Genomic DNA, 16621 nt, shown 5'->3' with positions numbered 1-16621 from the left:
GTAGAAAATGTTATACTGTGATATGATATTACTTATCCATTTTTAATTTCATTAATTTATTTCGAGATGAGACCGAGACCGAAATCAAGACAAGTATATGCTGATCGGGAGGAGGCAGAAACCGATACGATTATTTTCGACTCGAGATCAAACTGAAATTGAGACAACTATTTGTCAACTGAGACGAGACTGAGACTGTATTAAGTTTTGTCTTATCTCGTCTCGTTCCGATACCATCCTTATCCTTGTGTCTTCAGACTGGCTCTTCTTAGTAAGGAGTACTTCAGTCATTTCCAACTGGAAAATGTGTGACGTAGAAGCACATTTTTTGGAATTAGAGAATCTGTTCAGAGAAAGCCGTTGAGTAATGGAGTGTAAAGGAATCAATGTGTCTTTGCTTCGATTCACAAAGACTGTTATTAATAATGCATTGAGTTATGCAAACAATGATGTTGGTGACAGGTTTCTATTAATTTTATTTGTGTTTTGTGGAGTTTCTGTGTAGAGTGCTTGCGTCCTGAACTGTCAACAGCCAACTGGTTGTTGTTTTGCTACATCAGCAATTTATGAATGTTATGTATTTATTGTAATAAAGTTACGAGAGACACCTTCCTGACTCCTCCGAACACCTACAACCACACCTCCTATGACGTCTGGGACTCGCTTTCGATATCAACCAGAATAGTCACCGAGCCTGGGGGCCCTCCTTAAATAGCCCCGGTTACTTCCGTCTCGTGGAGTAGCGATACAGATTTGTAGCCGGGAGTAACGGTTCAGAGTGGAAGCTAATTTCGGACTCCTTCTATGAACTGGCAGATGCCCGCAGTATTTTGCCAGTAGTCCAGGCCCTGATCCATAGAGAGTGAGCGAGACACCAGGAGACCAGAGAGGAACCAACGCACGCCCGGACGTCATAATGAAGGTACACCTTTCCTAACTGATAATCCTATCCTAAACCCTCTCTCTCTTCTTTTCATAGAAATTCTCAGTAAATTAATCTAATATCCCCAATGATCTTTTTCTTCAAAGGACAGCCGTCCGAATCCAGTGCCTGTGAACTGAGCTAAATTCCCCACTTTAGTTCTTCTGACGGCTTGTGTGTAGGTGGAGTTTCCTTTCTTTTTCCTCCCCCACACACCCTTTATATGGTGGAGATGTGGCTTTTTACTCTTTCTTTTTACCCCTGCTACTGTCCTAATTGGTGGAGAATTGTTTTTGCCCTGTTAGTTCTATCTCTACATGTTTTTAGTTCAGTCTTCTAGTAGTGCATGTTTTTCTTGTTTTCTTTTCTGGCCAATAGCTGTTGTTGGAGCAGGCATTTCAGTGCCGAGTCTAGACTGGTTCTCTTGCGGGAGTGTAGCACACGCACCCCGATCGAGACCAGTTATTAGGCGTATCTCCGCAACAGACGGATGGTTTCACCAGAGTGGAGGCCATAAGTTCTCTTGTCTATTGGGTCTTTCGCATTTCACTACTTTTGCAGTGAGGCATTTTTGCCGAGTCTGTGCGAGGTTTATTGCGGAGGTATGGACGTACCCCGAGCAGAACCTTGCTAAGGGCGTAGCACTGTACGAGGAGGATTTCACCCTATTGTGAATGCTCTTTTGGTGTGCGTCTTACTTTCGAGCAAAAAGTACTACTTTAGCGTCGAGGCCTTATGGTCGAGTCCGCACACGGAGGTCATTGCGTTCAGATGGAACTTGTGACCGATCTGACTTCCTCGTTTAGGGGCGTAGTGGCGCTAGAGTCCGAGAGGTTCTCCTCAATTGGAAAATAGCTCACCTATGTTTCCTCTTATTTTTTGCATGACACTTGGGTCGTGGCGAGATGTTTTTTTTTTCCTAACTCTTTCCGAAGTATAGTGCGTTTCTTATTTTTTTTGTGTGTATTAGCGTATTCTCGGTATTATTTTTTTATTTTTAAGTTAATTATTGAGTTATAGTATTAATGTGATGTGTAGTTGTGTGCCCAAATTTCTTAGAGATTTTTGTCTATGTTGCGTTACTTACATGAGGAATTAGGTGTCCCTACAGAGGAAATTTTAGACCATAGCAATACTGTATATTTTGAGCCTGCCGCGTGTTCTTCCCCAAAGTCCGCTAAGGTTACGCGCCAATATTTGTATAACTTACGTCGGCAGTTACGTTTATCCGATACCTTCTCCGAGATTTCTGGGTCCTCTTCCATTTCTTTAAGTCCTAAAGTATCAGATATGGCATCTGCAGCGAATAATGCAGGAGGCGAAGGTCCCGTTCAATATATGAATTCTATTATTAGACCTGAGCCGTTTTATGCTCGTTTCGGGGAGGATGTTGACAGATTTTTGAGGAAATATGAAACTGTGGCCGAAGTCAACGGCTGGACAGGAGCCCGTAAGAAACTAATTCTAGGATCATTACTGAAAGGAGGTGCTGAAAATTGGTACTCAGCAATTGAGTCAAAACCCGAATTTGCGCAGTGGAATTATGACCAGTTTAAAGAACGAATCCGTCAAACCTTTAAAGATCATGCGCTTCCCCACTTTACTGTTGCGCAGATGAGGGCTCGAGAGCAAGGTACGGATGAGAGTGTGATGGACTACGTTTACTCAAAACAGGATCTCATTCTTAGATCAGATCCTACAGCCTCAGAAAAAGCACAAATACAGTACATTATCGAAGGTCTTCAACCTGAATATTTTCGTGCTGTTATTAAAAAAGAATATGAAAATCTCGCTGCACTCGTTGATGAGTTAATATTAGAGGAAAAAGCACGATTGCTGACAAAGAGGAAGGAATTGGATCAGTTCATTAAAAAGAACTCAGTGCTTTTGCAGTCTGCCTTGGTCAGCAATAAACCGGCAGACAGCCTTCCTTATGTAACAGCTGCTGACGCAGCATATAGACAGGAAACAGCTGTTAGAGCTGCTGACTCGCCACGAGAGCAAACGCAGCAGAGTAATGACGTCAATGGCCGTTTGCTTGAATTACAGCAACAATTATCTAAATTAACGTTGCAAATATCCGCTTTTTCTGATGGCAATAAAAACAAAAACAATGGGAATGGCTCACGCAATAGACGGAATAATGGTAGACGAAATTTTCCACATAATAATAGGCAACAAACCAATGATAATGGTGCCAATAGTTTTCATGTACCCCAAACCGATCCTAACCGGTCCGAATCAAATACAGGGTCGTCCCAAATCAACGACTCCTCAAAAAAGGGACCTATTATCTGTTTTCGATGCAAAGGCCCTAATCATATCGCTAGATATTGTAGGGCGACTTTAAACTAACTGCTAGGGTAGCAAATTGGACCATTGCTACTCGCTCTCTCCGAATTACGGTCCCTCTTTTCACCCAGAATGAGTTGCCTCATATCAGTGTTATTATGGGAGGAGTCCAGACTAAATTTATGATCGACAGTGGGAGCCAGGTCAGTTGCGTTGGTTCCAATTTAGTACCGGAAAGTGCTAGGAGATATCGCATCAATACTCGTTTACGAGGTGTTACTGGCAAGTTTATACAGGTTTCTGAGTTGGCGATTCTCCAGTTTGATATTAATGGGAGACGTTTCTCTCATGTGTTTCGAGTTATTCCACACTTTGACTATGGTCCTTTGCTTGGAGCTGACTTTTTGAATATTCATAGAGCCTTAATTGATTATGATACAAATACCTTTACTCTTTCTCATTTTGGTCGTTTACCGTCTCGTTCATTACCGAGGCGAAATTTAGAGGTGCATTTGTCCAAAGTCCTTACAAGTAAAGTTGCTAGCTGTTCCACTCCTGTTTTTCGAGTTTGTGAAAATACTGTGTTGCCACCGCGGTCACATACTTTGGTCCGTCTCCGAAATTCGCTTGATATTACCGGAAAAAAGTTGTTGTTGTCCCAGTCTCAGCGAATTGAAGAGTTATTGGGAATTTTTATCCCACGAGTTCTGGTAAATGGTGAGACACCAGTCGTTTATGTGACCAACCCCACCACCACCCCAGTGAAGTTACGCATGGGAACAGTTCTTGGTCTGGCAGAGGACTTTGAGGAGGTGCCTGTTGATTCGGATGAAGTTGTGGCAAACACCACGGAGGAATACACCCCACCACCAGAGCAGTTAGCAGCATCACAGAAGATGTGTGATCCCACCCGAGTGGACGTCAATCAAGATCTCGCTCCGGAGGACAAGGAAAAATTTTACGATCTTATCCGCTCCTTCGCGGACGTCTTCTCTTGGTCGGACACAGACGTGGGCGTCGCTAGAGGCTATGAGCATGAAATTAGGCTATCTGATGAGACCCCTGTGAACAAGGCTCCGTATTCAGTACCTTACCACCTTCGAGATGTCGTCAAAAAACAGTTGGATCTTCTCCTGCGTCAGAATGTAATTTCCGCAGAGACTTCCCCATGGAATCACCCTATTATTTTGGTCAGAAAACGCTCTGGAGACTTCAGATTCGTTTCGGACCTCAGATTTTTGAACCTCAAGTCAATGCCATGCAATTATCCGACGCCACCGATGGAGGACATCTTAGGACGCATGGCGGGAAAGCTTTTTTACACGAGTTCGGACATGAATGCCGGGTTCTTCCAAATTAAGCTTACTAAGAAGAGTAGGGAGTGCACAGGATTCTCAATTCCAGGCTTCGGATCCTATGTATACAACTGCTTACCGATGGGACACATTTCCAGTGCCGCAGCGTTGAATAGGTTGGTGAAATTAACGCTTGCTGGAGTTCCTTCTTCAAACATCATGTATTATGTGGACGACTTTTATGTAGTTTCCAGTAGTGTTGCTGAAATGCTCGACTTATGCAAGATACTGTTTGAACGACTTCGTTCCAGAGGTTTAAAGTTGTCCCCCGAGAAGACCAAAATCGCTCACCACTCTTTGGTCGTACTTGGCCACAAGCTTGGGAGTTTTGGGATGTCCGTTTCCGATAAGATGTTGGACACCATTAGAGATTACAAGAGGCCACGGACGAAGAAACAAGTCAAGAGTTTTCTTGGAGTTTGCTCCTTTTTGCGGCGTTATGTCAAGGATTTTGCGATTATCGCGGATCCTCTTCAGAAGTTGATGAAGAAGGATGTTGATTTTACCTGGGGTAAATCCCAGCAGGATTCCTTTGAAGCGCTGAAGACCGCCATCTTAGAAGCTCCCACCTTATTGGCCTATAAACCCGAACGTGACTTGCACATATACACGAATGCTTCGATCCGAGGTTTGGCTGCCGTCGCAAAACAACCCGTATCCGACGATCCCGAATCTGAACTGGTGCCTATTGCATTCGCATCCCGTGCAGTGGGGCCTGCTGAGAAGAATCTTTCTGTTTACCATCTTGAACTCCTAGCTCTGCTATATGCCTTGCGTTCTTTCCGCTATTTTGTTTTAGGAAGACATTTTTTCCTTCACACGGACTCCAAAGCCATAACATATTTAAAGAATAGCAAGAACTTAACTGGAAAACTAGCTCGTTGGCTCACGGAAATTGAAGCTTACCATTTTACTATATCTCACGTCGCCGCAGCCAGCAATGTGGAGGCTGATGCTTTCAGCCGTTTTGTTAACCACAAACGTGATATTACCGATGAGGACGCAAATGCGGCGGATCCCCGGATATTTTTCATTGAAGATAACGACGTTATTGATCTCAGAAAAACTCAACGAGAAGATCAATACTTTAGCAAGATTATCGCCTACTTGGAGGATGCTCCTGACAAGGATCCTGCTTTCGAGCGAAGAGCATCACACTTTACCATGAGGAACTCTATCCTATACAAAGTCAACTCCAAGCCTCTTGGAAAAGTTCATTTAGTCGCTGTGCCACTGTCCTTGAGAGACCGAGTTTTTGAGAAGTGCCATGCTGAAAAACTCGCAGCAAATCACGCTGGATTCTCCAAAACGTATAATTTGCTATTAAAGTCTGTATACTTTTTGGACATGAAGAAATTTGTCTATCGGAAGTGCAAGGAATGTATTGTTTGTCAAGTGTTGAAGAAGAGGAGTGGCAAGCCCCTAGGAAATCTACAGACCCATCCCAGCGTTCCACCCTTCTATAGGATATATATAGATTTTTCCGGGAAATACCCGAGCAACAACATCCTTAAACACAGTTATTTGGTTGTTTGTGTCGACGAGGGAACTCGATTCTGTATATTTTCACTATTTGTATGCTGTGTAAACTGCCTTCATGTAGTAGTACTTCAAGTTTCGAACTGAGATTGTTACTGGATTTATTCTTTCGCCATCCTACTGAAATTAGATTCGTATATCATACACTGCTGTAAGAATCTTGTGAATTAAGTTAAAGGTGCAAGTCTTGTATATGAAGTAATGGAAACGATGTGATACTCTAAATTAGCCAACCAGGCAGTGACATGGAAAAAGATAGAAAAGAAATTCTAACCTTCTGCTCACTTTACTCGGATTTATTATACGCAAAGAAAGCATAACTATTGATACTTAGCTACGAAAGAATATTCGACCTACAATAACGCTACAGTCAAGAATGAACTAAAAAGAAATAAATGTAGAAAATGTTATACTGTGATATGATATTACTTATCCATTTTTAATTTCATTAATTTATTTCGAGATGAGACCGAGACCGAAATCAAGACAAGTATATGCTGATCGGGAGGAGGCAGAAACCGATACGATTATTTTCGACTCGAGATCAAACTGAAATTGAGACAACTATTTGTCAACTGAGACGAGACTGAGACTGTATTAAGTCTTGTCTTATCTCGTCTCGTTCCGATACCATCCTTATCCTTGTGTCTTCAGACTGGCTCTTCTTAGTAAGGAGTACTTCAGTCATTTCCAACTGGAAAATGTGTGACGTAGAAGCACATTTTTTGGAATTAGAGAATCTGTTCAGAGAAAGCCGTTGAGTAATGGAGGGAGTGCATCATGGAGTATTGATACAACATGAATGTTGTATGGAAGGTTCTATTGGCAAGACAGCAGCGGAATAGAATGGGTTTCCTGCATATGTCGTAAAGCATGGGAACATACTGACTGTGTCAGAACAAATAAAAACCTTTATATTTACTTGTGATTATTTGCCGGTCGATAGTAGATAAATGTAATCAAGTAGCGAAACTTAAGTTACTTCAATTCTTCTTACATTCCGTGTCGTTAACTTTTCACTTACATTTATTGGACTTCGTAGACTAATAATTGTTTATTACTACCATTCTGGAAATATTAAATCAACTATATACGAAATGTGTAAGATTATAAGATAAATGTTTTAAGGGACTTATTTTCAGTGATCTATTTTTGTCATAATATTCTGTTAGTTAGTCAGTCTTAGCTACTGCAGTTAGCTCTACTTTCTAGATGTGCCACTCTTCAAATACGGAAACAAATGGATCTTTGCATGTCATTATCTACTGTATTTCATAAATTATCGAACAATTTGGCAGAGTAATAATCACAGTCCATAAAATTGGAAATATATTTTTATTCTGTATCTGTAGTTTCAATTTAATGGAAAAAAATAAAATGATTTGACGATTTTGGTATTTTACCTTGAATCTGTTCCAGAGGAAAAAATGAAATGATATCTTTGAGTTTTACGTCTTACGTTTATGCCGGTTAGGTTAAAGGAGACGGTAATTATGAGAAATGAATGAAATGGTGGAATGAAGAAAGTGGGAAGAAACGGGAGAACCCCGAGAAAACCCACGAGCACGGTGTTTGCCCACCACAAAGTCCACACGGCGCGAGCTGGGATCGAACCAGGGACCCCAAGCACAACAGGTGAACGCTCTACCACTGAGCCACCGCGCCCCCAGGGAAAAAGTAAAGGCGGGTAAAAGTATTAAGTCTATTGAAATAGTCTTGGGAGTAGTGCGGCACATGTGGGCTATATAGCAACAGAACTGGAGCCATACCACTGTTGCTTCACCATATTGTGTATTGTCTTGGATGTTGAATAGTGTCCTTTACATTGCAAGAAGCACAAAGATCAGAGTCACTAAATCCAAGCTAATGTCGTCGGGCTACAGTATTAACAATTTGATGCACCACAATAAACCATACGGATCTTGCACGGTAAGTTAAATAACTTAAGAAGCATGTAAAACACGCTAGATACGTTGCCAATTATGATGGGGATGCTTAGTAATAATAGTAAGAGCAAGAGTACAAGATTGGCGAAGTGCCGAATTCAGTTTTTTGACAGATGGCACTTCGTCTAAATCATGATTTTACAATCGATAACAAACCTCATACAAAACCGGTTTGAGATAAGTATATGGAGGTGGGAGATGTCCAAGATAGAAGGGGCTTCTAATGGAACACGGTGTAATAAGTTCATGAGAAGCAGAGTGGTAGGATGATCAGGATGCTCATGGAGTAAACGTAAACATCGTTGGAGCAATAGGGCTTTAGTCTCCAATTCGACATCTTTCAAATTTAATCCACCATTTTGGAAATCGTTGCACAAGATTTGGTAGGAAACACGAAAAATCATAGGTTTCCACAAAAAATTACCCACAATTGTCTTATCTTTTGCAAGATGACAGGTAGAAAAAGGCAGGACTTGGGCAATGTAATATAATTGAGATAACCCATACAAACGCACAAATCCTGTGCGATATAAGAGGTTCAGGTTCCGAAATCGATGTTGGTCAAGAACATAAGTTAGTCGATTGGCAATAGTAATAATGCCCACTACACTAGAACTGAAAGTCACTCCCAATATTTTAACTGACTGTTGTAGCTGACCAATGGAAGTAGTAGTAATATTGGTTGACATACCCAGAGACATTACGTACGTTTTATTAGGGTTAAGCTTGGCTCCGGATACTGATTCGTAGAGCCGTACGTGTGTAGTAAAACGTTGAAGTCGGCGTGACCAGTCGTGAAATATGTAACATCGTCCATACATGAGCAAACTCGCACAGAAGTATTACATATAGTGACACCATGAAGGGTGTGTCGGACATTATATAGAAATGGCCCTAAACTTAGAATAAAGAGCTGACTGCTCAAGGAAGCGCCCTGTTGGATGCCATTGCTAATGCGAAAGGCAGAACTGAGGTATCCATTAATTTTGTGTTTAATTCTCCAATTACAACATAACAGCTTAATCCAATTACAGAAGTCGTCGCCAAATCCATAGGCTTGATGAAAGAAAATAAATATGTATGGTTCACTCGATCAAAAGTATTAGAATAGCCCAAGACAACTAAGGCCGCATCACATTGGTCAATATCTTGATGGTAGGTGATGACGTCGCGTATAGCAGAAAGAATATCTTGGGCACGTTTATATGGTAGGCCACCATGTTGGATAGGCCCAACAATCTGGGCAATAACAGGTTGTAATCGGGCACTTATACATCGACTAATAATTTTATAATCCCAGGTGAGTAAAGATGTGAGTCTATAGTCCGCCACTGTACGAGGATGAGTCTTCTTCGGAATGAACATAATGACAGCAGTCCGAGAGGATTTTCCCAAAATGCCTACTTGCAGTACATAATTCACCCATTCAGTAAGCATGGACCCCATTAAATGATAAAAGGTCTTATATAACTCTACACCTAGTCCATCTATGCCAGGCGTTTTAGAATTCCGAGCTGTGAGGACGGCTTGCTTCACTTCCTCCTGAGAAAATGGTTGAGTGAGCGCTTGTCGTTGCTCCGCCGTTAATCTATGCGGCAGATGGGCAAAGTAGTCAATGGGAGTGCTGCAACAACATCCTGCAAATTGAATAATTTTTGGTAGTAACGAAGGATGATAGCTTGTATATCAGAAAACTTAGTGACGGATTCTCCATGTTTATTAGTGAACAGAGACGGCTCTAGGATATTTTATACCCTAGGCGAAAAACATGTCTGCGCCCGCATAACCTCCTTCTCCCTTAAACCCAAACTAAAATGAAGCCTTGTCATCCCTAATATTATCAGCACATCATCACATTGTAACCATTTGTTTAAGCATTAAATAAAATAAAACTTACTCTCCCTGTGGTATTAATAAGTAATCTATAAGCACATTATTTTTTTTTAAAAAAATCATTTTTATTGTTGTGGCTTTTGAAATGAAATTTTACTAATATAACCATAGGACAACAGGAAATTCAGGTTTTATTGCAATGTAAACCATGTCGATGCCCATTGTAAATATAAAACAAAAGATTGTTGTAATTCTTTCTAAAAAGATTCCATAGAAAACGTGATTAGTGACTGTGATGTGACCAAAATTTAATTTTTGCCTGTTTAAGGAAATCAGAAGTTAAGAGGTATACTAGAAACAACTTTGTGTTTTGAATTTGTGTAATTATTCTGTCAAAAGCTGAGTAGCTTAAAAAATGTCCATGCCAGTTGTTATCTGATTATATAAATTTGGTGCTCTGTGACAGAAGAACCTCTGAATAATCGACAGTCTAGGGCAGGAAAGGTGGAAAAGGTGGATATTTGATGCTACAAGGGTAGGAATGTGAAGGGATAATTCTTGAAGTAAGGCTTCAGATCTTAAGTTTCCATTGATTACCTTATGTAGAAACTTTGGGTCAGTGACATTTCTGCGAGCATCTGGAGTCTTGATATTCAGATAATGCAGATCTTCTTTAGTCATAAAATGAACAATGGGAACACGAAAAAGTACTGTGGTCAGATAGATGTTTCCCCGCTCCAATAGGCGAGCAGTAATCGATCTTGGATGATCCATTTTCATTAACTTCCTCTTCCTAAATGTGTAGGGCGCTGACGCAAGTATTATAGGGAGCTAGCTTGTTTACCAGCGGGGGCTGAGGTAAAGTGAGAAAAATTTCAACAATTTTTCTGCCTGACTCTTGCAATACTCCCTTACCCTCCTTCTATATGTCAGCGTTGCCAGGGTTAAAAATTTGTCACATGAATGTCATTCTGAAGAGTTAGTGTGAGTTGGTTATTTGTTGTGTACTGTTATGGTTGCGGTTTTGTTACTTATTATTCATTTGACAATGGCTTCACACCGTAAGAGAGGGCAAACTATACATAGCGAAACTAGAGAAGTAGGCTAATAAGGAAGGCCATAGTGCAGTGCGACGAAGAAGCGAGGGAGAGAAACTGAAGCATTTGTTATCACAGCCTAATTTGCGTGTGTCCACGTATACAGAGATCTTCGATAGGGATTGCATAATTGCATAAACTCTTTGAATTAAGTGAGTATTAGCTGAATTTTTTGACAACGCACTGGCACCCCTGTCCAGGACCGTCGAGTGACCGTTTCTTGGCGACGGAGTGGGGAACCTACCAATCAACTCTGAATTCCTCAGCCTCGCATTAAAGCTAGCTCCCTATAATACGTTTTGGCTAATGTTGTTGATAAACCGCTCGTAAAAACGTATGCTATTCCGCCCCTAAATGTTTCCGCCCAAGGCAGCCGCCTAGGTTGTCTATATGAACGAGCCGGCCCTGTTAGTGAACTTTCAGACCGCCCTGTTAGTGAGACCTAGAGCGCTGACACTCACGCAGGACTTGATATACAGATCCACACTCATCGGAATCCATGGATAGAGTTTTACTACGAATTTGAATTCCCGCTCGCTGACGACGATGGATTTGTAATAGTTTTGCCTTCACCTCTTTAATGGATGTAACTCTGTCCCCTTGATTTGTCCCCTTGAAGAGCCAGAGTATATAAATTATGTAGCACACCATAATAAAAATTATACATTTGATTGGGACCCTGCGCCTTAGCTTTACAATAGGAAATAGACATATAACGAAGTGTGTGTTTAACATTGTATTCCCAATACTCAGCAATAGTTTTACGAGGAGAACGCCGCTGAATGAGGCGATGCCATGTGTCGGTAAACTCTTGTACATATAATTGTTCCACTAGAATATATGTATTGAGATACCAGGGACCTCTGTCTCTTGGTATTTTGTTAACGTTTAACAGAATACTTAAATGTGGTACAAAGTGATCAGAAGCACATGTGGGGGAAATTTGAATATGAAGTAGCCCGCGAAGCAGAGGTTGAGAAACAAAAAACAATCTATCCTGGATGATCTTGTATGCGTGGAAAAGGTAAAACCTGGGGAAGCCGGATGTAACGTAAGCCAACAGTCTTTTAAAGCAAGGCCTGTTACCAACCTGTGCAGAGTAGCACAATAATTGTAGCCCGGAATTTACTTGATCTATGACAACAATTAAAAACACTCCCGATAATAAGACCAGCATAATTTCCGGCACATTCCTGGGCAACCACTGTTTCGAAAAAATCGTTGTGGGCAGCCCTTTAATTATTCCCCAAAGGTGAGTACAAGTTCAAAATTTTGACATCTCCTATCATACCACTAATTAAGGACTAGATGGATGGTAAAAAATATTGTCAAAATGTATACCTTGACGAACAAGAAGGAATGTACCTATAGTGTTGTAAGTGAAATTATTATAAACATTGTGGCCGTGAACATTCACAAAGGATGCAGTACCAACTTCCTGTTAGAAGCCAAGATCAATGGAATGACAACGTAAAAAGTCCTGTAAAGCAGTAAATTTAAGAACGCTGACAGATTTGTTAAAGTTAAGTGTTGCAAAATGAAAGGGAAACATAAGATACGGAGTAAAAAAAACTAGGGGAATGCACAAGCACCAATATGTAAACAACATCTTAGGGAACGAGGAACAGAGAAGCCATTCGTATCAATACGAAAACAAAACACCAAAAACGTAAACGCTATGGTTGAGTAGGAACTGCTGAAGTAGCCTTGGGAGGCAATAGACCTTCACTTGGTGCTTCTGAAGAGACTTAACACCGTCCGAAGTAAGTACACGAAGATCACTTGACTGTTGCTTGGCTGTCGATACTTTTCGTTTTTTTTGTTTCGACCACCTGTGTCTTCGACGGTAGGCTACAATAGCTTATCAGCACAATGTTCACTTGTGGAGTTGTCAAGGAAAGCACTTGAGTTAGAAGACACATCACCACTATTGAGGGGTAGAATTGATGAAATAACAGGGAGGGGAGGCACAGAAGGAGGCAGAGAACTCTCCGAAACTTCTGTAAGAGTACCACTGGTATGAATATCTGAACGTGGGATGATAGCACTAGTAATAACAAGGGATAACGCTTGTAAATCTGGAGATCGTAAGGAGGGCAAAAGTTGCACATCTTGTATGTTAGGAACACCTGGTTCCAGTTCGGTCATATCCACAACTTCTGACGAGGCAGTGGTGGGACGAGACGAAGTAGAGCTTGAGTACTGAGGAGTTTGGGGTAAAGATCCGACGAACAACTCAGTCATCTGTGAAGTAACAGACGAATGTCGGGGAGGTAGATTACGAGGCTGACGTTTATTTCAATGACTATAAACATGTAAACTACTGCTACAATAGAAGCAAGTAGGGGGCTGACCAGGATACATAACTATAGCACGATGACCTTGAGATGTCACTTTAGACGGTAATATGCTTTTTAGAGTCATATGCACAACACGAACTCCATTAGACACTGGAAAATGTGATTTATCAGACCATTGTTCATTGATTACTTTAGAAATAGATCCGTAAGGACTTAATGTTGCGTGAATCACTTCGGGACTGAGTTCAATGGGTAACTCTAAAACCAGCACTCGTGTGAAATCTTCACTTTTGCTAGAAATATGGACGAAACTTTGTCCCATCGGAATGAGTAAAAATCAGCTTTTCAGGTGTTGTATGCAAAAAAATATCATAAGTACTAGGGGCACTAAACTTAACATAAAGACAATAATGTTAGTTGTGCCATTGAATGGTTTCAACTTGGTCCAAGGTGAGCTTTACTTTCTCGGCAAGCCAGATATGAACCTCATGTCGCGTCGGTCGTAAATGGCGTAAACTCTTGTCAAACTCAAATTTGACGGTATTTTTACGTATTGTATTCATGATTAACTGATAAACAAAATACCAACAGAGAACGATACATTCTCGAGCAAATAGCTCGCTAAAGAACATTCTATAGAAGCACACTCGCAGAACACTTTTCACACGTCCGCACAGTAAGACGGCTAGCACTCGAATCCACAACTGAGCCACCGCGTCCCCTAGTTCTGTTCCAGAAGAATGAAAGGTATCAGTTATCACTGACAACAAACGACATACCTTATAACGCCATAAAAATATGCATAATAATTAACGATTGATATATATTTGGATTGTCACTTTCGTTCAGCTCGATTTAATTTATCGATTGATATATATCTTTGGACAATATTGCACTTAAATAAATCGTTAACAGATTCAGGAAATATGAAGAGCAAGTTCACGAAATTCACTGTTGATGCAAACGCCTATAGATAAGAAATGAGAGGCCGTAGGCCGAGCAGAGTCAGGGATCTGGGAGCGGAGCCTCCAGCTAGCCAAATCCTAGTCAATCTTTAAAATCAAACAAGAGATCTAACTTAAAATATTGAAAACTATAAAGGTAATAAAGGAACATTGTATTTTCAACCGACTTACGTCAGTGCACAAAATATCATCATTATATGGCATCGAGAAATTTGTTAAATTAAAGTTCCAAGATTAAGAACACGGTTGAATCCTTGTAAATTAAAGAAAAAAAAAAAAACATGTAAATAAAAAGTGCGGGCTACTGCACTGAACTTTCTGACTCTAATTCCTAATTTATACTAAATCATATTGTCCTGCAGTTTTTAACGAACCATTTTCTTGTTAAATACGAACAAAATTATATAGCGCTTTCAGTAAACTTAACTAAAAAGGAAACTCATTCCCAAAAGCGAACTATCCCTTGTAGATTTCTCTATAAGGAATTACTTATGCCATATGTTAGGGTTATTAATGAAATAACTGTTTATGTAATAACAACAAAATCTCGTGAATAGTACTTACAAAATGAAAAAAGAAACTCACCTCAAGAGTAAACTACCACTTTTGCATATTCTCATGGAAGTCATTTATGCAGCATTATCCAAATAGTAATAAAATATTTATTTATGGTAGGTTAACAAAATAAATCATTTTCAAAAAGTAGTCTAAAAATAAATTAATCTCTAAAAGTACCCCTTGTGAACAATTTTTCGAAGAAATAATTTACACAAGAGTATAGAGTTATTAATGAAATATTTATTTGTGAAATAAGAAGAAAATCATCTCAGTTGTTTTTGAGAAAGTCATCCGAAAAATACCACCAAGAATAAACTACTCCTCGTAAAGTTTTTTTTAAAGATAAACGATTGATGCCATTTATCAGGTTATTAATAAATTATTTATTTATGAAATATGAAGAAAATCGTCTCAGTCGTTTTTGAGAAAACTGTCCGAAATAAATTACTTCCCAAAATAAACTACCCTTCTCGATTTTTCCCAGAAAAATAACTTATGTCACAATATGGGGATGTTAATAAAAAACTGATGTATGAAATATGAACAAAATAGACATGTTTTTGAGAAAATAGCATTTTTATTTTTACTTTTTACCGTTAAGTAAACTACCCTTATTTTCAACGTTAGGAAGAATATGAGAAACTCCTCCCTGGAGAATAGTAATAAAACTTAAGTTTACAATTTAGTGAGAAACGTTGAACGATATGGCCTCTAGGAGAATATACATTAGGACGAACAGACGTACAGATTTCGAAAAATTGTTTTTCCAGTATCTATGGTGCGTGAAACGTGTAAATCCATTAAATCTCGAATACCATCACCATGCTCTCTTGTCTCCTTTCACTGCTCGAAAATAAAAGTTTCGTATCCAGATTGACAATGAGAACTTATCGCTAGTAGTATCGTAGTTAGTATCGCTATCTCTAAATTTGAAGACGACAAATTTGTGTAAGTATTCGATCCCTGCTCAAACCTGTCTTCATTCCTAGGTGCTCTGCACTCTTCCTAATTCATCAAGTGGTTTGGTACCATGCATCTCTTGGTAATCTGTGTCATTATATCAAGATTATAAATTAGAATATTAATGACATTACAGAGCTCCAGAAAGAGAGGCTGATGTTTACACTTTTTCTCTTGAATATGACTATATGTCGTTCCGATATTCTTCAAGAAAAATTTCATTTGAGGGAGGTAAATATTTTTCTAAATTTGTAAAATGGAGAAATTTAAAAATAAAAATTAGATGGAATATAATATAGACGCAAAATCTACTACTGTGTAAAATTTATACACATGGTAACTTTTTATATAAAAATGATAGTTTAAAAAATCCATTTAGGATGTGGGAAAGGAGGCCTTTAAATGAAAAATTTGAAAAATAGAAATGCCGTAAAACCATATTTTAAAATATGGAAAAGGAAGATTAAAAAGTTATTGGTAAGAGCATTTGTGTGTGTGTGTGTGTGTGTGTTAGAAGCTATATTAATTTACGCCAAAAAAGTGACTACGAAATAATATGAATGTGTTTGCACATAGCACCAACATTATTTGAGGAGTGAAAAGAACACTCAAGGACCAGCGCATTATATAGGGGAAACAGAATACCTCCTTTTATTCTACCACATTCATATTGGATGACTAGCGTTTTACTTGTTGTGATATGCTTAATTTGCAGAAATCGTTCTATACTCTTCCCATTCCCCTGCTTTCTCTTTGCAATCCTGGAGCGTTATAGATTCTTTTTATTAACGAAAAATAAAAAATGAAGCATTGGTGCGTCATTTCGCGGCCTGATCTAATCCTGCCTGCCCTAC

The sequence above is a fragment of the Thermobia domestica genome, chromosome 2, assembly GCF_964235325.1.
Source record: "Thermobia domestica chromosome 2, izTheDome1.hap1.1, whole genome shotgun sequence".
Taxonomy (NCBI): Eukaryota; Metazoa; Arthropoda; class Insecta; order Zygentoma; family Lepismatidae; genus Thermobia; species Thermobia domestica.
The sequence above is the reverse complement of the archived record's forward strand: the minus strand, read 5'-3'. Positions refer to the sequence as shown.